Genomic DNA, 15552 nt, shown 5'->3' on the forward strand with positions numbered 1-15552 from the left:
ATTCTTAAGCAAATGTGCCTGATATCTATCAGGAGAAACTGCCAGAGTCAGAAATTTTTAGTCAGTTTACACAGGTAAGCTTAATTCTATTCACTGCTAGTATGATTATCTAGCCCAAAGTAACCGAAGTATAGAGATCTCTACTAAACACAGGTTATAACAATAAAGGGATATTTTACAAAAATCAGATGACATTAAGTAGCTTAACTACATTTTCTGGGGACATCAGTGGCATTAAGAGTTAAATGTTGTGTTTACATTCCTGATAACCTGGACAATGTTAAACTTCCCAAATAAAGCCCTTGTGCTCTCCAGCTTTGTTAGGCCTTATTATAGGAACAATTTCTCAGTTCTTCCACCTCCTGGTGAGAGATTGACTTCTGTCATCTTCATGATATGCATTGGCATGTTCCAGATGATGCAACATGTACTTTGTACTAATCTCATTTCAGTACTCATGTCTTTTTGTTTTTTTTCTCATAGAAGCACCCATCCCCAGATGACTTTACAATCTGCTCTTCCCCAACCAGACTTCTACCTTGGACTGCTCGATTGATCCAATTTTTAAAAGGGAACTCCAAACTGCTTGCCCCTCACTGCCCCTTTTCAGCTTAGAAGCAACCAGAATGATCGATCGGTGCACTCTTTTCTCACAGCAGTAAGGAGTTCCTAAAGCAAAAAGGGGGGAATGAAGCCATAATTGGGGACAGGCAGTTAGTGTAGATATAGGGGATCAGGACAAATTGAGAAAATGAAGGCCATGAAAGCCATCTGCCTCTGGAAGTTGGAATAGCTTTTGTTAAGGACCATGTAAGCACGGTCCAACTGATGGTGCTAAGGCAACAATATGAGAGAATACCAGCCCCAGAGGATGAATATGCATGACACCCAAATGAGAATGATTCCTCATTATGAACAACTAAAGAGGGGAATGTTGAGAACAAAGTGACATCTGTGCAGTCATGTTGTACGAACAAGCCATTTTGGGAACTGGCTCGTAAATCCTCCCCCCAGGAAAGGGCACACAGGTACTACCCTCAAGAGCCAATACAGGAAAAACAGGACGTAGTGGGCCCCCAGGGTTTATCAAGGCTGTTTAGGGATATCTGTCTGAGAAATGGGCAGCTGCCCAGAAACCTTATCTATCAAGTACAGGAGAGGGGGCCTAACCCTGACTAATCTCTGCATAGTTCACCCCCTCCCTCCTCCCTTCTTCCTCTAGGGCCATTCAGTTTTGGTGGGACCCAATGAGATTCAAATAAATTGGCAGGACCCAACCAAAAGAGAACAAATGTTTAGTTGTTCCAATGTTAACCAATAATGTACAGGTCTTTGTATGTGAATGATTGTAAACTTTTTTAAGTAGAGTTCTTTCTCATCCCTCAGGGCCGCTCCCCACTCAGCCATGGTAGTGGTCTGAGAGGCTGGTTGTGGTCCAGGCTCAAGCTTCCAAAAAAACCTTGTTGTGTGATTTGCTTTGCCATGTGTGCACTTTGACTCTCTGGGGATTGGTTGATATTGAACCCCAATAAGCAACATAGTGAGACTGTCTCAAAATTTGAAAAAGAATTGTTGTCCTATGTGCTTACATGATTACAAGACTTATATAAATCTACATCATCAATAGAATGAGAAATTTTCTCCACATATGTATAATATATTAAAATACATTCTACTCTCATAAGAACAAATAAAAATCACTAAAAAAAGGATTTGGAGTATAACTTAGGTTAAGGACACTTGTGATCAATCCTCAGTAGTAAAGCAATGAAGGTGACATGAACATACATGAGTTAAATGGGCAATGAGTCACAGGGGTCTCACCTGGCAGAAGAAGGTGAAAAAGTCAAGAAGAAAGAAAACAAAGGGAAGACTCACTAGACAAATTTTAACTTTTCCTTTTCATACATGTTTTAATCCATTAAGTCCCTGATTTTAAATCTTGTATCTCAATGAATTGACATAGGTGCATTACACACAGACTCTGGAGATATATACCACATTTATGTATTTTCCAGATATATATGAAAATATATATGTATATTTTTAAATTCTCCAACCATTCACCTCTTACTTTATTAAAAGAAGAGAGCTCTAATAATGCAGTATTTATCTGAAAGTGACCTGAAATTGTGTACATATTGATCAATTTGTATAGGGGTCCTGTATGCAGAAAAAGGGTCATATGGTTTTCATGTCCTGGGGGAGCCAGTCTCTCTCAGTCTTGTAACATGCACACTGTGGGATCAACTTTTCTTTCTGGTCACCTACTTCTGCCTGAAGAATTCCCTATCCAGGCCATCAAGGCAGATATCCTGGAAAATGTCCTCCTCTTCTTTCTCCTGAGAATGTCTTCGTTTGCAAATTCATTAATGGTCCTGTCATAGGACAGAATACAGCAGATTTCTCCACCTTTCCATTACCTTTTGAGAGTGTTTTCTTTCTTATGTGGAGTGTTGTTAAACAGATCTTTAGATTCAGTATCTCAAAACTCCAGTGTTCTCTGTTGTATTCAGGTTGGCCTCTGTCAATTCCTTTAAGAACTTTTTTCATTTTGCTGGTTCTCTGTAGGTCAAGAAAGTCTGGATTCTCTCTGAATGCTGTGACTGGCATGTTGTGTGGATTATAGAATATTATTATCCTTTGGAGAATAAACACTTTTTGTTTTCTTCAGAAAACCATCCAGTCCCTGTCTACCCTGTGTGTGGCAGTTAATCTGTTTCACAGACCTTGCTTTGCAGTTTTTGTTACTAACCCCAGTGGTTCTTCAGTTCTCAAAGAGCTGAATCACAGAAAAACACAACTATATCAATACCAAGACTCTGCACACTCATGTTGAGTGTAAGGGAGACAACACTCCGGACACAGGTGCCAGGGCAGAACAAAAAGGAACATCCATGGTGCAGGCAGGGATCTGCTTTCTGTTGTTTCTACACACATAGGTAGGTTTTGGTCATGCTGCACTCTTCATGGGTCTCCCTCTGTGACACGTCTCACCACCCAAAGTCTCCACCCCAGAATGTGACATTTTACTCATTATGTAGAGTTGACTTTATTTAGTGAATCTACTGCACATGTGCCTGTAATCTGCCCCTGCCATCATGGAAATATCCTCCCTGGGTTCTGTAGGAGGATGTATTGCTGCCCTGCCTCAGAGAGTTTGGTTTTTGTGATCTTGCTTTTTCTGTCTCTGGCTTCATGGTAACTCAATTGAACAAATAGTTTTCAAAGACAGACTAGCTTCTCAACCACTGATATCCTGATGTGATATTTGAACTTTATAGCCTTGAAGACTCTCTTTCTAACTCCCAGCTTACTGTTATATCTATAAACCCTGTAAGACTGAGAGCTTAGATCCAGCAATGCTGCCCAGATGTGGGTAGCTGTAGGTCCTCTGTCATACTCTCACTCAGGCTTAGCCTGTCCAAAAGTCTACCATTCACCTTTCATGTGTTCTGAGTTCTGTCTTCCCAGAGCAGTATCAGTAACCTAAAAGCCATAACACTACACAGAATTTTTAGTATCTCTGTGAGATCATAGAACTTGCTAGAGTTGAGGCCAAGCCAGTGTTTCCAGTTACTGAAGGGGCTGGAGGAGGAAGTTCTCAAATTCAAGGCCCATCTCAGCAACATAATTAGACCCTCTCTCTAAATAAAACAAACAAACAAAAAAAAAGGCTTGCAGTAAGGCTCAGTAGTAAAGAGCTTGAACAGGATCAACAAGACCTTGGGTATGATCACTAATGTCTTAGGAAATCTAACTAGGGTAATCCAGCAAGAAGGCAAATTCCAAATGGAAGAACTGACAGAGGTTTTCAGAGGGAGATGAAACAGAGGGACTGCCCACTCCAGCAGGGTCACAGACACGTCTCATGAGCAGTGTCTCAGAAGTGAGGTGGTGCAGTACCAACATTTTATTCGGCCTCTGTGCCAGGTGTGATCTGCAGCAAGCTGAACAGGGGTGTCTACAGGTCTCCAGGCAGGTGGGATCTCAGGAACCCCAGCTGCCTGTGTCAGAAGGAACATCACACAAGAGCCTGAGATGCATCACATGCACATTAATTTTGAGTCACAAATTTTAAGAACCTTGTATAGAAATGTGATTTTAAGCGCTGGTACTCTCCATTCCTTGCCAATTAGTGGGAGGGGCTACAGGCTGAAGAGGACAAGTAACATTACTGATCACTCACAGACCCCTGGATATTTCTTGAAAGCCTTGCATTAGCTGTTCCCATTCTCAAGAAGAGTCTACAGGAGGTCAAGGAGTTAACAAACTGAACAAGATGGCAGACAGTGGCAGAACCTCAATCTAGAACACACTGTGAATGACAGAAACACCACTGAGCCACTGTAGAGAACTGAGGAGTGACCTTCTTTCAGTCCCGAAGCTGCATAGTTCATGGCCCCTGACTTGCAGGCCTTTTCCTCCTGGACTCAACCCCTTTCTCTGTAAAGGTTAAGCTGTGGACCCTTGGAAGGAAGGTACCAGGCTGTACCAGGGAATCAGGCAGCCTTGAGAGAAATGGTCTGAGCCAGACTCAGTGATGTGTTCTTTCAATCCAGTTACTCAAGAGAATGAAACAGAAGACAGCAAATCTCTGGCCAACCTTGGCAATAGTGACCCCATGTCTCAAAAGAAATTAGTAAAATCAGAACAGTTAGGAGCTGCAGCCCCAGCTCTGAAAGCCAGAAACCCCAATCTGAGGCCAAGCTGCAGCAGAGCCTGTCCCAACCAGGCCACTGCTGTCTGTAAAGTGAGACCAAGGCCAAGGATTTGGCTGACTCAATCAAGATTGTGTTTGAAAACATTCCACACACATCATGAAGTGAGCCAACTCAATTTATCTTTGTAACAGAAATTAGATATTTCTAAATTAAGGAGCATTTCTAGAAATGAGTATGACTTGTGATCTGCTGGCCCTGGGAGCAAAGTGGAACCAGCTGGGGCAGAGCCAAGCAGCTCCATGTTATTGTTTGCCCAAACTATGGGAATCAAAGCATTGTAAGTGTGTGTAGGATACAGGTGCAGACCTATGAGAGGTAGAAGGGACTGGAAAACAGATGTCTGTTCATGGTTGAGTTCTTGCTCCAGAAGGTCTATGAAGATGGTACAAGCCTCATGTGACACTGGGTGCTTCATGTGTGGCTGGTCAACTGAGGTTCTGGATTTTATTATATTTTATATATGTCATTTTATGTTCTGGTATTTTATTTGGTGGTATCATGGATTGCACCCATAGGGCTACATTCCCTAGACCTTCTTTTATTTTTTATTTTGAGACATGTCTCTCTAAGTTGCTTAAGGGCTTGCAAAGATGCTGAGGCTAGTTTCAAACTCACCATCCTCCTATCTCATCCTGCTAAATCTCTGGGAAGTCAGAAACATGCTATTGTGCCTAGAGATACCCTGGATTTTAAAATGTCATTTACTTTTTACCAGTTCCCATCTGATCAGCACAAGGAATGGCACAACTTTGAAGCAGAAGCAAAGTGTGGCTCCACAGCACAGGGCCAGTCAGTCAGGTTTTGCTTCCAGATCTGAAACTTGAGACCCTGATGCCTGTTTGTGATTCTTGACAATGGGAAGTTTCTCTGGAACCCCAAAATCACTTGCTACTGCCAAGGAACTGTGAGGGTTATATTAGATCACCTTCTCTAGTGTGCTTACCTGAAGTGAAGTCCTCATTCCCATCTTTACAACCCTAAAGCAGGGAAACAGGAGCTCCTGGTCTGGTGTGATCACAGAGTCATGTTAGTCCCATCTTACAGCTCTAAAGCAGGAGCACTGTTGCCCTTGGTATGGTGTGGTCACAAGACCATTCTTGTCCCATTTTATACCTCAGAAAAAGGGGCACAGGAGCCCCTGGTCCACTGTGGTCATGGAACCATTCTAGTCCCATCTTATTTATCTAAAGCAGGGGCACAGGAAACACTGGCACTCTGTGTTCAATTGACTGAATTCATTGTTATCTTGCATTCTCTGCTCCATGGTTCCTGCACTGGTCCAATTGGAGGTACTGGTGGAAGCATTACAGCAGTCCTCTGAAGGACCAGATGTCCTACAATTCTTCCCCTAAAGAGGTGTTGTATGTGAACTGTGCAGCCTGACTCTTGTGTGACAGTGTATTTGTTCTTCAAGTTTCTTTTGGTGTGAGCAACTCAGCTCAGTTCTGTATGATCAGGAATCCTGACTGGCTAAGGAAATATTTCTCAGGGAGTGTGTGGACAAAAAGTAAGGACATGTGGGAAAGTGTCCCCACCCTGAAGTGGGTCATCAAAGGAAGGACAGATATTAAACATCATTGTGAGAACCAGCAGCACCTTCCCACCTTGCACATCACTGCTATCTCTTTGTCCTCCATGAAAACAGGGTGGGTCTCTGGTAATCTAGCTCTTACTGCTCTGGAGTAGCCTGAGGGAGTGTGACTCATGTGGTGTGTGGTAAGATCTTGAGCAAGGAGGACTAGCATTCTGATGTCAGCTTTGCTGAATAAGGCTCATCAGCCAGGCCAAACCATGTAGTATGTGCCCTGCTGTATGTTTGACCTGGATTTCTCTTGCCTGCCCCAGAAATACCCCAGGGACAGGAAAGCACCCTCAAAAACAATCCCAGAAACAAACTCCATATGTGATAGCAAATCTTCATATTTCTTCCGGGAACCCTTTCCCCTTTGTGTGCATCTTCCGCTGATCCCTTTAGGAAAGAGTTTTCAGGAAGACATTTCATGCCACCTGATGTCAATATTCAAACAGTGACCCTCAACTCTTCTATTGATTCTGTAGGCATTGTCCTGGGTATGTGTTTGTGGATTATGTAGGGAACTGGAAGTTTGCAAAGGAAATAAATACTCAGGTTTTGCAAGAAGTGTTAAAAAGAGAGTTGGGTATGGAGGCACAATTTCTTTTATCAGCTCTCAGGTGGGAGGATGCCTGGAGCCCAGATACTCAGGTCAACCTGAATTACACCTGGAGAACCCATTACAAAACCAGAAAAGACAAAATTTTTATAAAGAAAAAAACTCCATTTGCCAAAAAAATCTTTTCAGCTGAACAAGCCACACGTGTTGCAATGGTTTCTTATGCATTCCTTGACAAATGAAAAATAGCAGGTTGTGTCTACTGGGAGCCCTGCAGGATTTTTCCCTTGGGACTAAGAGATGCAGGGTCTCCCCCTCCACTGAACCATCTTTCAGGAATACCAACACCAGCTCACCAAATCTCCATGATGCATCCATGAAGCACTGGATGAAAGCAGAAAGCATTTGATCAAATTAATGGAAGAAATCATAACCTTTGACAAAGACTTGGATCACATCATATGGGAAGTGAGTCAGGGCCAAGGAAGAATCTGGAGGAAGAGGTCAGGAGAACTTCCTGTCCAAAGGGTCAGAGGCATGGATAAAGAGCCAGACATTACAACACAAAATTAGACCTGGCTGTTACAGTATTCTGCTGTCACCCACCTGAGACCTGTAGTCAGTTCTGGTTAGGTCTAAGGTTAGTTGTTTGTTGGATTTATTCTATGTCTCTGCTTTCAGGACAGAAACTCAAAGCAGAGTTGCTGTCACATCCTTCTGTGGCTGTGGAGGACTGGTGTGAGGGCAGACATCTTCTCACTGAAGACAGTTGTGGAATGTGAGCCAAGTTGTGATAAGTTTCTTGACAGACCTGGCCATGGAAAAGTGTTTATTGAAAGAGTTTTAGGCAATGAAAGTTGAGTTCATATGCCAACACAGCCAAGGTCAAAAGAAATTTTTTCCCTTCTGCAAAGTTTCAGTGATAGGCAGAAAAGAAGTGCTGTTTCTTTACTAGAAAAACAAACTCTTTGACAGAGCCATTACTGCAACAGGCTCTTTCATGAGCACTTGTCAGATGCTGAACCCTTGTTCCCTCATAGCTCCCACCCCAGCTGGGGAACCTCACTGATGACTCTTTTTCCTTATAATATATTTTCTTAGTCATCAGTGGTCCTTAATTTAATTTAATTTGTTTATTTATTTGCAGTTCCAAGTATTGAACCAGAGCATTACACATGCCAGGCCAGTGCTACACCACTGAGCCACAACACCAGCCCCTATGCTCTGACTCTCATATGGAGGGTTTTATAACGACTTTGTACTTTTTATGAAAGCTGCTAACTTGAAACACTGGATTCTTCACTGAGAAGGAAGGCAAGCCTCTTTCCCTCTTCAGAAAGGCCTCACAGTACTGAAACTCACATGCGACTAATGTCCTCCACTTAGAACATGAACTGCCAAACAGCTAAGAGAACATCCCTCATAAACAAGATTTTAAGGGCCCAAGGGGGCATATTGTTTAGGAGACAAAGAAACTGACCAACTCCTTGATTGTTCCAGTAACAATCTTCCTAGTCATTCAAAACATCCTCTTGCTTAGCTCTTGGTGCCTAAGCCAGCATACCTGGCCTTGTGAGAGACTCCCCAAGATTGCCTGATTGATGTCTGTCCATACACCATGCTGTCACCACATCAATTGATCCTGGCATCACTTACTCAGATCTGCAGCATCACCAGCTACAACAGGGTGGAATACATGCATGGAGAACCAAGGAGTTTCCCACCAGAGAAAGCACACAAGGCAAGTTAAAACTCACTTTGAAAAGCTTAGCTACTCTTCACAAAATGTGTGAGAAAATGGACCCATTATCCTCCACAAAGGAAATAATCAGGGCTTCACAGCAGCACTTCACTCCAAGCAAAACTGGTCACACACTATCTAGGACCTGGTGTAACATCAAAACACAGTGCCCTCTGTTCAAAAATTACAGGATCCCCAGACCATAGCAACAAGCACTGGCATGAGCACAGCTGTTCTGGGCCTGTGTGACAGCCTGAGGCACAGCCTACACAGCTGTTCCCAAGTCCAGGGGACCTGAACAAGGTTGGTCTCCCATAACCCAAGGAATTTCTTTTTTTTAAGAAAAATGAGAAATAATTTGTATGCTGTAAATGCCACCATTTCAAAATGCAAATTTCTATTGATTTTAGCACATTCACACAGCTGTACTATTATCATGAAGTCCAGACTGTCTGACTACACCAAAGAGAATCTTGTAATCAAACCCAAAAGCAGGATGAGAGCTAAAAGTTTAATTTCATTTTGTTACTTGTGGATTCCCATTTTCTCCAGCACTATTTTTGAATAGGCTACATTTTCTGTAGTTAATGTTTTTGGTACCTTTGTCTAGTACATGACAAATGTGTTAATATGGGTGTGTCTCTGTGTATTCTATCTGAACCACTAGCCTAAGTGTCCGTGTTGGTGCAAATACCAGGCTGTTTTCATTACTATAGCTCTGTAGAAGAGTTTGAGGTCTGGTATTGTGATGATTCCTGCTTCACTTTTCTTGGTAAAGAATCGCTTTGGTTATTCAGGGATTCTTATCTTTTCAAAAATGAATATAGTGGACTGGGGAGATAGCTCAGTTGGTAGAATGCTTGCCTTGCAAGCACAAAACCCAGGGTTCAATACCCAGAACCACAAAAAAAAAAAAAAAGAATATATACTTTATCTCTCACTCTGCACACAAACAGAAAACAGCTCAAAGTAGATTTTAAACTTACACATTAGACAGAGAACCTGCATCTACTAGAAGAAACAGTAGGTCCAAATCTTCACCATGTTGGCCTAGGATGTGACTTCCTTAATAAGACCCCTAAAGTACAAGAAGTTAAATCAGTAATCAATTAATGAGATGGACTCAAACTAAAAAGCTTTTTGTTTATTTATTTATTTATTTTTATTATTGTAAACAAATGGGATGCATGTTGTTTCTCTGTTTGTACATGGCGTAAAGGCATACCATTTGTGTAATCATAAATTTACATAGGGTAATGTTGTTTGATTCATTCTGTTATTTTTTCTCCTTCCCCCCACCCCTCCCACCCCTCTTTTCCCTCTATACAGTCCTTCCTTTCTCCATTCTTGCCCCCCTCCCTAACCCTAACTCTAACCCTAACACTAACCCCTCCCACCCCCCATTATGTGTCATCATCCACTTATTAGTGATATCATTCATCCATTGGTTTTTTGAGGTTGGCTTATCTCACTTAGCATGATATTCTCCAGTTTCATCCATTTGCCTGCAAATGCCATAATTTTATCATTCTTTATGGCTGAGTAATATTCCATTGCATATATATATATATATATATATATATATACCACATTTTCTTATCCATTCATCAATTGAAGGACATCGAGGTTGGTTCCACAATCTGGCTATTGTGAACTGAGCAGCTATGAACATTGATGTGGCTGTATCTCTGTAATATGCTGATTTTAAGACCTTTGGGAATAGGCCAAGGAGTGGGATAGCTGGGTCAAATGGTGGTTCCATTCCAAGTTTTCTAAGGAGTCTCCACACTGCTTTCCAGTGTGGCTGCACTAATTTGCAGCCCCACCAGCAATGTAAGAGTGTAACTTTCTCACCACATGCTCACCAACACCTGTTGTTGCTTGTATTCTTGATAATTGCCATTCTAATTGGGGTGAGATGGAATCTTAGGGTGGTTTTGATTTGCATTTCTCTTATTACTAGAGATGTTCAACATTTTTCCATATGTTTGTTGATTGCTTGTATAATTTCTTCTGTGAAGTGTCTATTCATTTCCTTAGCCCATTTGTCAATTAGATTATTTGCATTCTTGGTGTAGAGTTTTTTGAGTTCTTTATAGATTCTGGAGATTAGCGCTCTATCTGAAGTATGATTGGCAAAGATTTTCTCCCACTCTGTAGGCTCTTTCTTCGCATTGCTGATAGTTTCCTTTGCTGAGAAAAAGCTTTTTAGTTTGAATCTATCCCAGTTATTGATTCTTGCTTTTATTTCTTGTGCTATGGGAGTCCTGTTGAGGAACTCTGGTCCTAAGCCAACATGTTGAAGCTCTGGACCTACTTTTTCTTCTATAAGATGCAAGGTCTCTGGTCTGATTCTGAGATCCTTAATCCATTTTGAGTTTAGTTTTGTGCATGGTGAGAGATATGGGTTTAGTTTCATTCTGTTGCAAATTGATTTCCAATTCTCCCAGCACCATTTGTTGAAGAGGCTATCTTTTCTCCATTGCATATTTTTGGACCCTTTGTCTAGTATGAGAAAATTGTATTTATTTGGGTTTGTGTCCGTGTCTCTATTCTGTACCATTGATCCACCTTTCTATTTTGGTACCAATACCATGCCGTTTTTGTTACTATTGCTTTGTAGTAGAGTTGAAGATCTGGTATTGCGATACCCCCTGCTTCACTCTTTCTGCCAAGGATTGCTTTAGCTATTCTGGGTTTTTTATTCTCCCAGATGAATTTCATAATTGCTTGCTCTATTTCTGTAAGGTACATCATTGGGATTTTAATTGGAATTGCATTGAATCTGTATAGCACTTTTGGTACTATTGCCATTTTGACAATATTAATTCTTCCTATCCAAGAACATGGAAGATCTTTCCATCTTCTAAGGTTTTCTTTAATTTCTTTCTTTAGTGTTCTGTAGTTCTCATTGTAGAGGTCTTTCACCTCTTTTGTGAGATTGATTCCCAAGTATTTTATTTTTTTTGAGGCTATTGTGCATGGGGTAGTTTTCCTGATTTCTCTTTCTGAAGATTCATTGCTTATGTATAAAAATGCCTTAGATTTATGTGCATTGATCTTATATCCTGCTACTTTACTGAATTCACTTATGAGATCTAAAAGTTTTCTGGTGGAATTTCCTGGTTCCTCTAAGTATACAATCATATCATCAGCAAATAGGGATAGTTTGAGTTCTTCTTTTCCTATTCGTATCCCTTTAATTTCTTTGGTCTGTCTAATTCTCTGGCTAGAGTTTCAAGGACGATATTGAATAGAAGTGGTGAAAGAGGGCATCCCTGCCTTGTTCCAGTTTTTAGAGGGAATGCTTTCAGTTTTTCACCATTTAGAATGATATTAGCCATGGGCTTAGTGTAGATGGCCTTTGCCATGTTAAGGAAAGTTCCCACTATCCCTATTTTTTCTAGTGGTTTGAGCATGAAGGGATACTGTATTTTATCAAATGCTTTTTCTGCATCTATCAAAATAATCATGTGATTCTTGACTTTAAGTCTATTGATATGGTGAATGACATTTATTGATTTTCTGATGTTGAACCAAACTTGCATCCCTGGGATGAAACCCACTTGATCATGGTGCACTATCTTTTTAATATGTTTTTGTATGCAATTTGCTAAAATTTTGTTGAGAATTTTTGTGTCGATGTTCATTAAGGATATTGGTCTGAAATTTTCTTTCCTCGATGTGTCTCTGTCTGGTTTAGGTATCAGGGTAATATTGGCTTCATAGAATGAGTTTGGGAGGGTTCCCTCCTCTTCTATTTCATGGAATACTTTGAGAAGCATTGGAATGAGCTCTTCTTTAAAGGTTTTGTAGAACTCCGCTGAGAACCCATCTGGTCCTGGACTTTTCTTTGTTGGTAGGCTATTGATGACTTCTTCTATTTCATTACTTGAAATTGGTCTATTTAAATTGTGTATGTCCTTCTCGTTCAGTTTAGGCAATTCATATGTCTCTAGAAACCTGTTGATGTCTTCAAAATTTTCTATTTTGTTGGAGTATAGATTTTCAAAATAGCTTCTAATTATGTTTTGTATTTCAGTCGTGTCTGTTGTGATATTTCCTTGTTCATTCCGAATTTTAGTGATTTGGGTTTTCTCTCGTCTTCTCTTTGTTAGTGTGGCTAAAGGTTCATCAATTTTGTTTATTTTTTTGAAGAACCAACTACATATTTTGTCAATTTTTTGTATTGTTTCTTTTGTTTCTATTTCATTGATTTCAGCTCTGAGTTTAACTATTTCCTGTCTTCCACTACTTTTGGTGTTGGTCTGTTCTCACTTTTCTAGGGCTTTGAGCTGTAGTGTTAGGTCATTTATTTTTTGAATTTCACTTCTTTTATTAAATGTGCACCATGAAATAAATCTTCCTCTAAGTACTGCTTTCATAGTGTCCCAGAGATTTTGATATGATGTTTCTTTGTTCTCATTTACCTCTAAGAATTTGTTAATTTCCTTCCTAATATCTTCTGTTATCCATTCATCATATAGTAGCATATTGTTTAATCTCCAGGTGTTGGAGTAGTTTCTGTTTTTTACTCTTTCATTAATTTGTAACTTCAATCCATTATGATCTGATAGAATACAAGGTAGTGTCTCTATCTTCTTGTATTTGCTGACATTAGCTTTGTGGCATAATATATGGTCTATTTTAGAGAGGAATCCATGTGCTGCTGAGAAGAAAGTGTATTCGCTCTTGGTTGGAAGGTATATTCTATAAATGTCTGTTAAGTCTAAATTATTGATTGTGTTATTGAGATCTATGGTTTCTTTGTTCAATTTTTGTATAGAAGATCTCTCCAGTGGTGAGAGAGGCATGTTAAAATCACCTAGTATTATTGTGTTATGGTCTATTTGGTTTCTAAAATTGAGAAGGATTTGTTTAACATACATGGATGAGCCACTCTTTGGGGCATAGATGTTTATGATTGTTATATCTTGCTGATTTATGCTTCCCTTAAGCAGTATGAAATATCCTTCTTTATTCCTTCTGACTAACATTGGCTTGAAGTCCACATTATCTGAAATGAGGATGGATACTCCAGCTTTTTTGCTTAGTCCATTTGCATGGTATGTTTTTCCCCATCCTTTCACCTTTAGTCTATGGGTACCTCTTTCTATGAGGTGAGTCTCTTGCAGGCAACATATTCTTGGTTCTTTCTTTTTAATCCAATCTGCCAGTCTATGTCTTTTGATTGATGAATTCAGGCCATTAACATTCAGGGTTATTATTAAGATATGATTTGTATTCCCAGTCATTTGGTTCATATTTAAAATTTTATTTATTTATTTCTTTATTTTTTGACACATCTTGGTTCCTCCTTTATTTGACAGTTCCTTTAGGGTAATTCCTCCCTTTGCTGATATGCTTCTTTGTTTTTTATCTCTTCTTGATGGCACATTTTGCTGAGAATGTTCTGTAATGCTGGCTTTCTTTTTGTAAATTCTTTTAGCTTTGTTTATCATGGACTGATTTTATATCATCGTCAAATTTGAAGGTATGTTTTGCTGGGTATAAGATTCTTGGTTGGCATCCATTTTCTTTCAGAGCTTGAAAAATGTTGTTCCAGGCCCTTCTAGCTTTTAGGGTGTGGATTGAAAAATCTGCTGGTATCCGTATTGTTTTCCACCTGAATGTAATTTGGTTCTTTTCTCTCACAGCCTTTAAAATTCTGTCTTTATTTTGTATGTTAGGTATTTTCATTATAATGTGCCTTGGTGTGGGTCTATTGTAATTTTGTGTATTTGGAGTCCTATAAGCCTCTTGGACTTGATTTTCCATTTTATTCTTCAGATTTGGGAAATTTTCTGATATTATTTCATTGAATAGATTATTCATTCCTTTGGTTTGTTTCTCTAAGCCTTCCTAAATCCCAATAATTCTCAAATCAGCCTTTTCATGATATCCCATAGTTCTTGCAGATTCTGTTCATGATTTCTTACCATCTTCTCTGTTCAACTTTTCTTTCGAGATTAAATATTTTGTCTTCAATATCTGAAGTTCTGTCTTCCAGGTGTTCTATCCTACTGGTTATGCTTTCTATGGAGTTCTTAATTTGGTTTATTCTTTCCTTCATTTCAAGGATTTCTGTTTGTTTTTTTTCAATATCTGTAACTCTTTATTGAAATGATCTTTTGCTTCCTGTATTTGTTCTTTTAACTGCCGTTTGGTGCTATCATTCAATGCCTGCATTTGCTCTTTCATCTCATCATTCAATGCCTGCATTTGCTCTTTCATCTCATCGTTTGCTTCCCTAATCATTTTAATTATGTACATTCTGAACTCCCTTTCTGTCATTTCTTCTGCCATGCTGTCATTGGATTTTATTGATGTAACATCTAGATTTGTTTGGGGCATTTTCTTCCCTTGTTTTCTCATAATGTTCAGGAATCAGTGGGTCATTAAGATATTGCAGATTTTCTCTATCGACTTATAATGTCCCTTAAGATTGCTAGTATATCCCCTCTTATCCTTCAGTAGCCTGCAATCTTGGAGGAAGTTGATAATGTGGAGCTCCATGAAGAAGCTGCCTCTCTAGGGGTGGTGACCCTCAGTTGGTGTATATTCCCTGCTAGTGGGCAGAGGTGCCTCCACTTGTTGACCAATGGTCATCCAATGGGGAACTAGGCTGCAGGCTGAGTCAAGTCCTGTTTGTGCCTGTGTCTCTGGTTTTACTGTCCCTGTGGGAAAACCTCACCCAGCAGGGAAGACTCACTCAGTGGGGACATCTCGCTGGTCAGTTCCCCTCCTAGAGGTTCCCCTCAATCTACAACTACTGCCTGGGCTGGGCTGTCTTCCTCTGCAATGTTCCCAGGGGCTAGGACCTACCTCCTGGGACTGGGAGCCTCACCCTTTGCAGGCAAGTCTCCTTAGGCTGCCTCTCCCAGAGAATCTGCCTGCAGTCCTGGAAACTTCACTCCGCCCCTAGGCGTGTCTCTGTGCGGCTCTTCCAGCAAGA

The sequence above is a fragment of the Sciurus carolinensis genome, unplaced genomic scaffold (genome assembly GCF_902686445.1).
Source record: "Sciurus carolinensis unplaced genomic scaffold, mSciCar1.2, whole genome shotgun sequence".
NCBI lineage: Eukaryota > Metazoa > Chordata > Mammalia > Rodentia > Sciuridae > Sciurus > Sciurus carolinensis.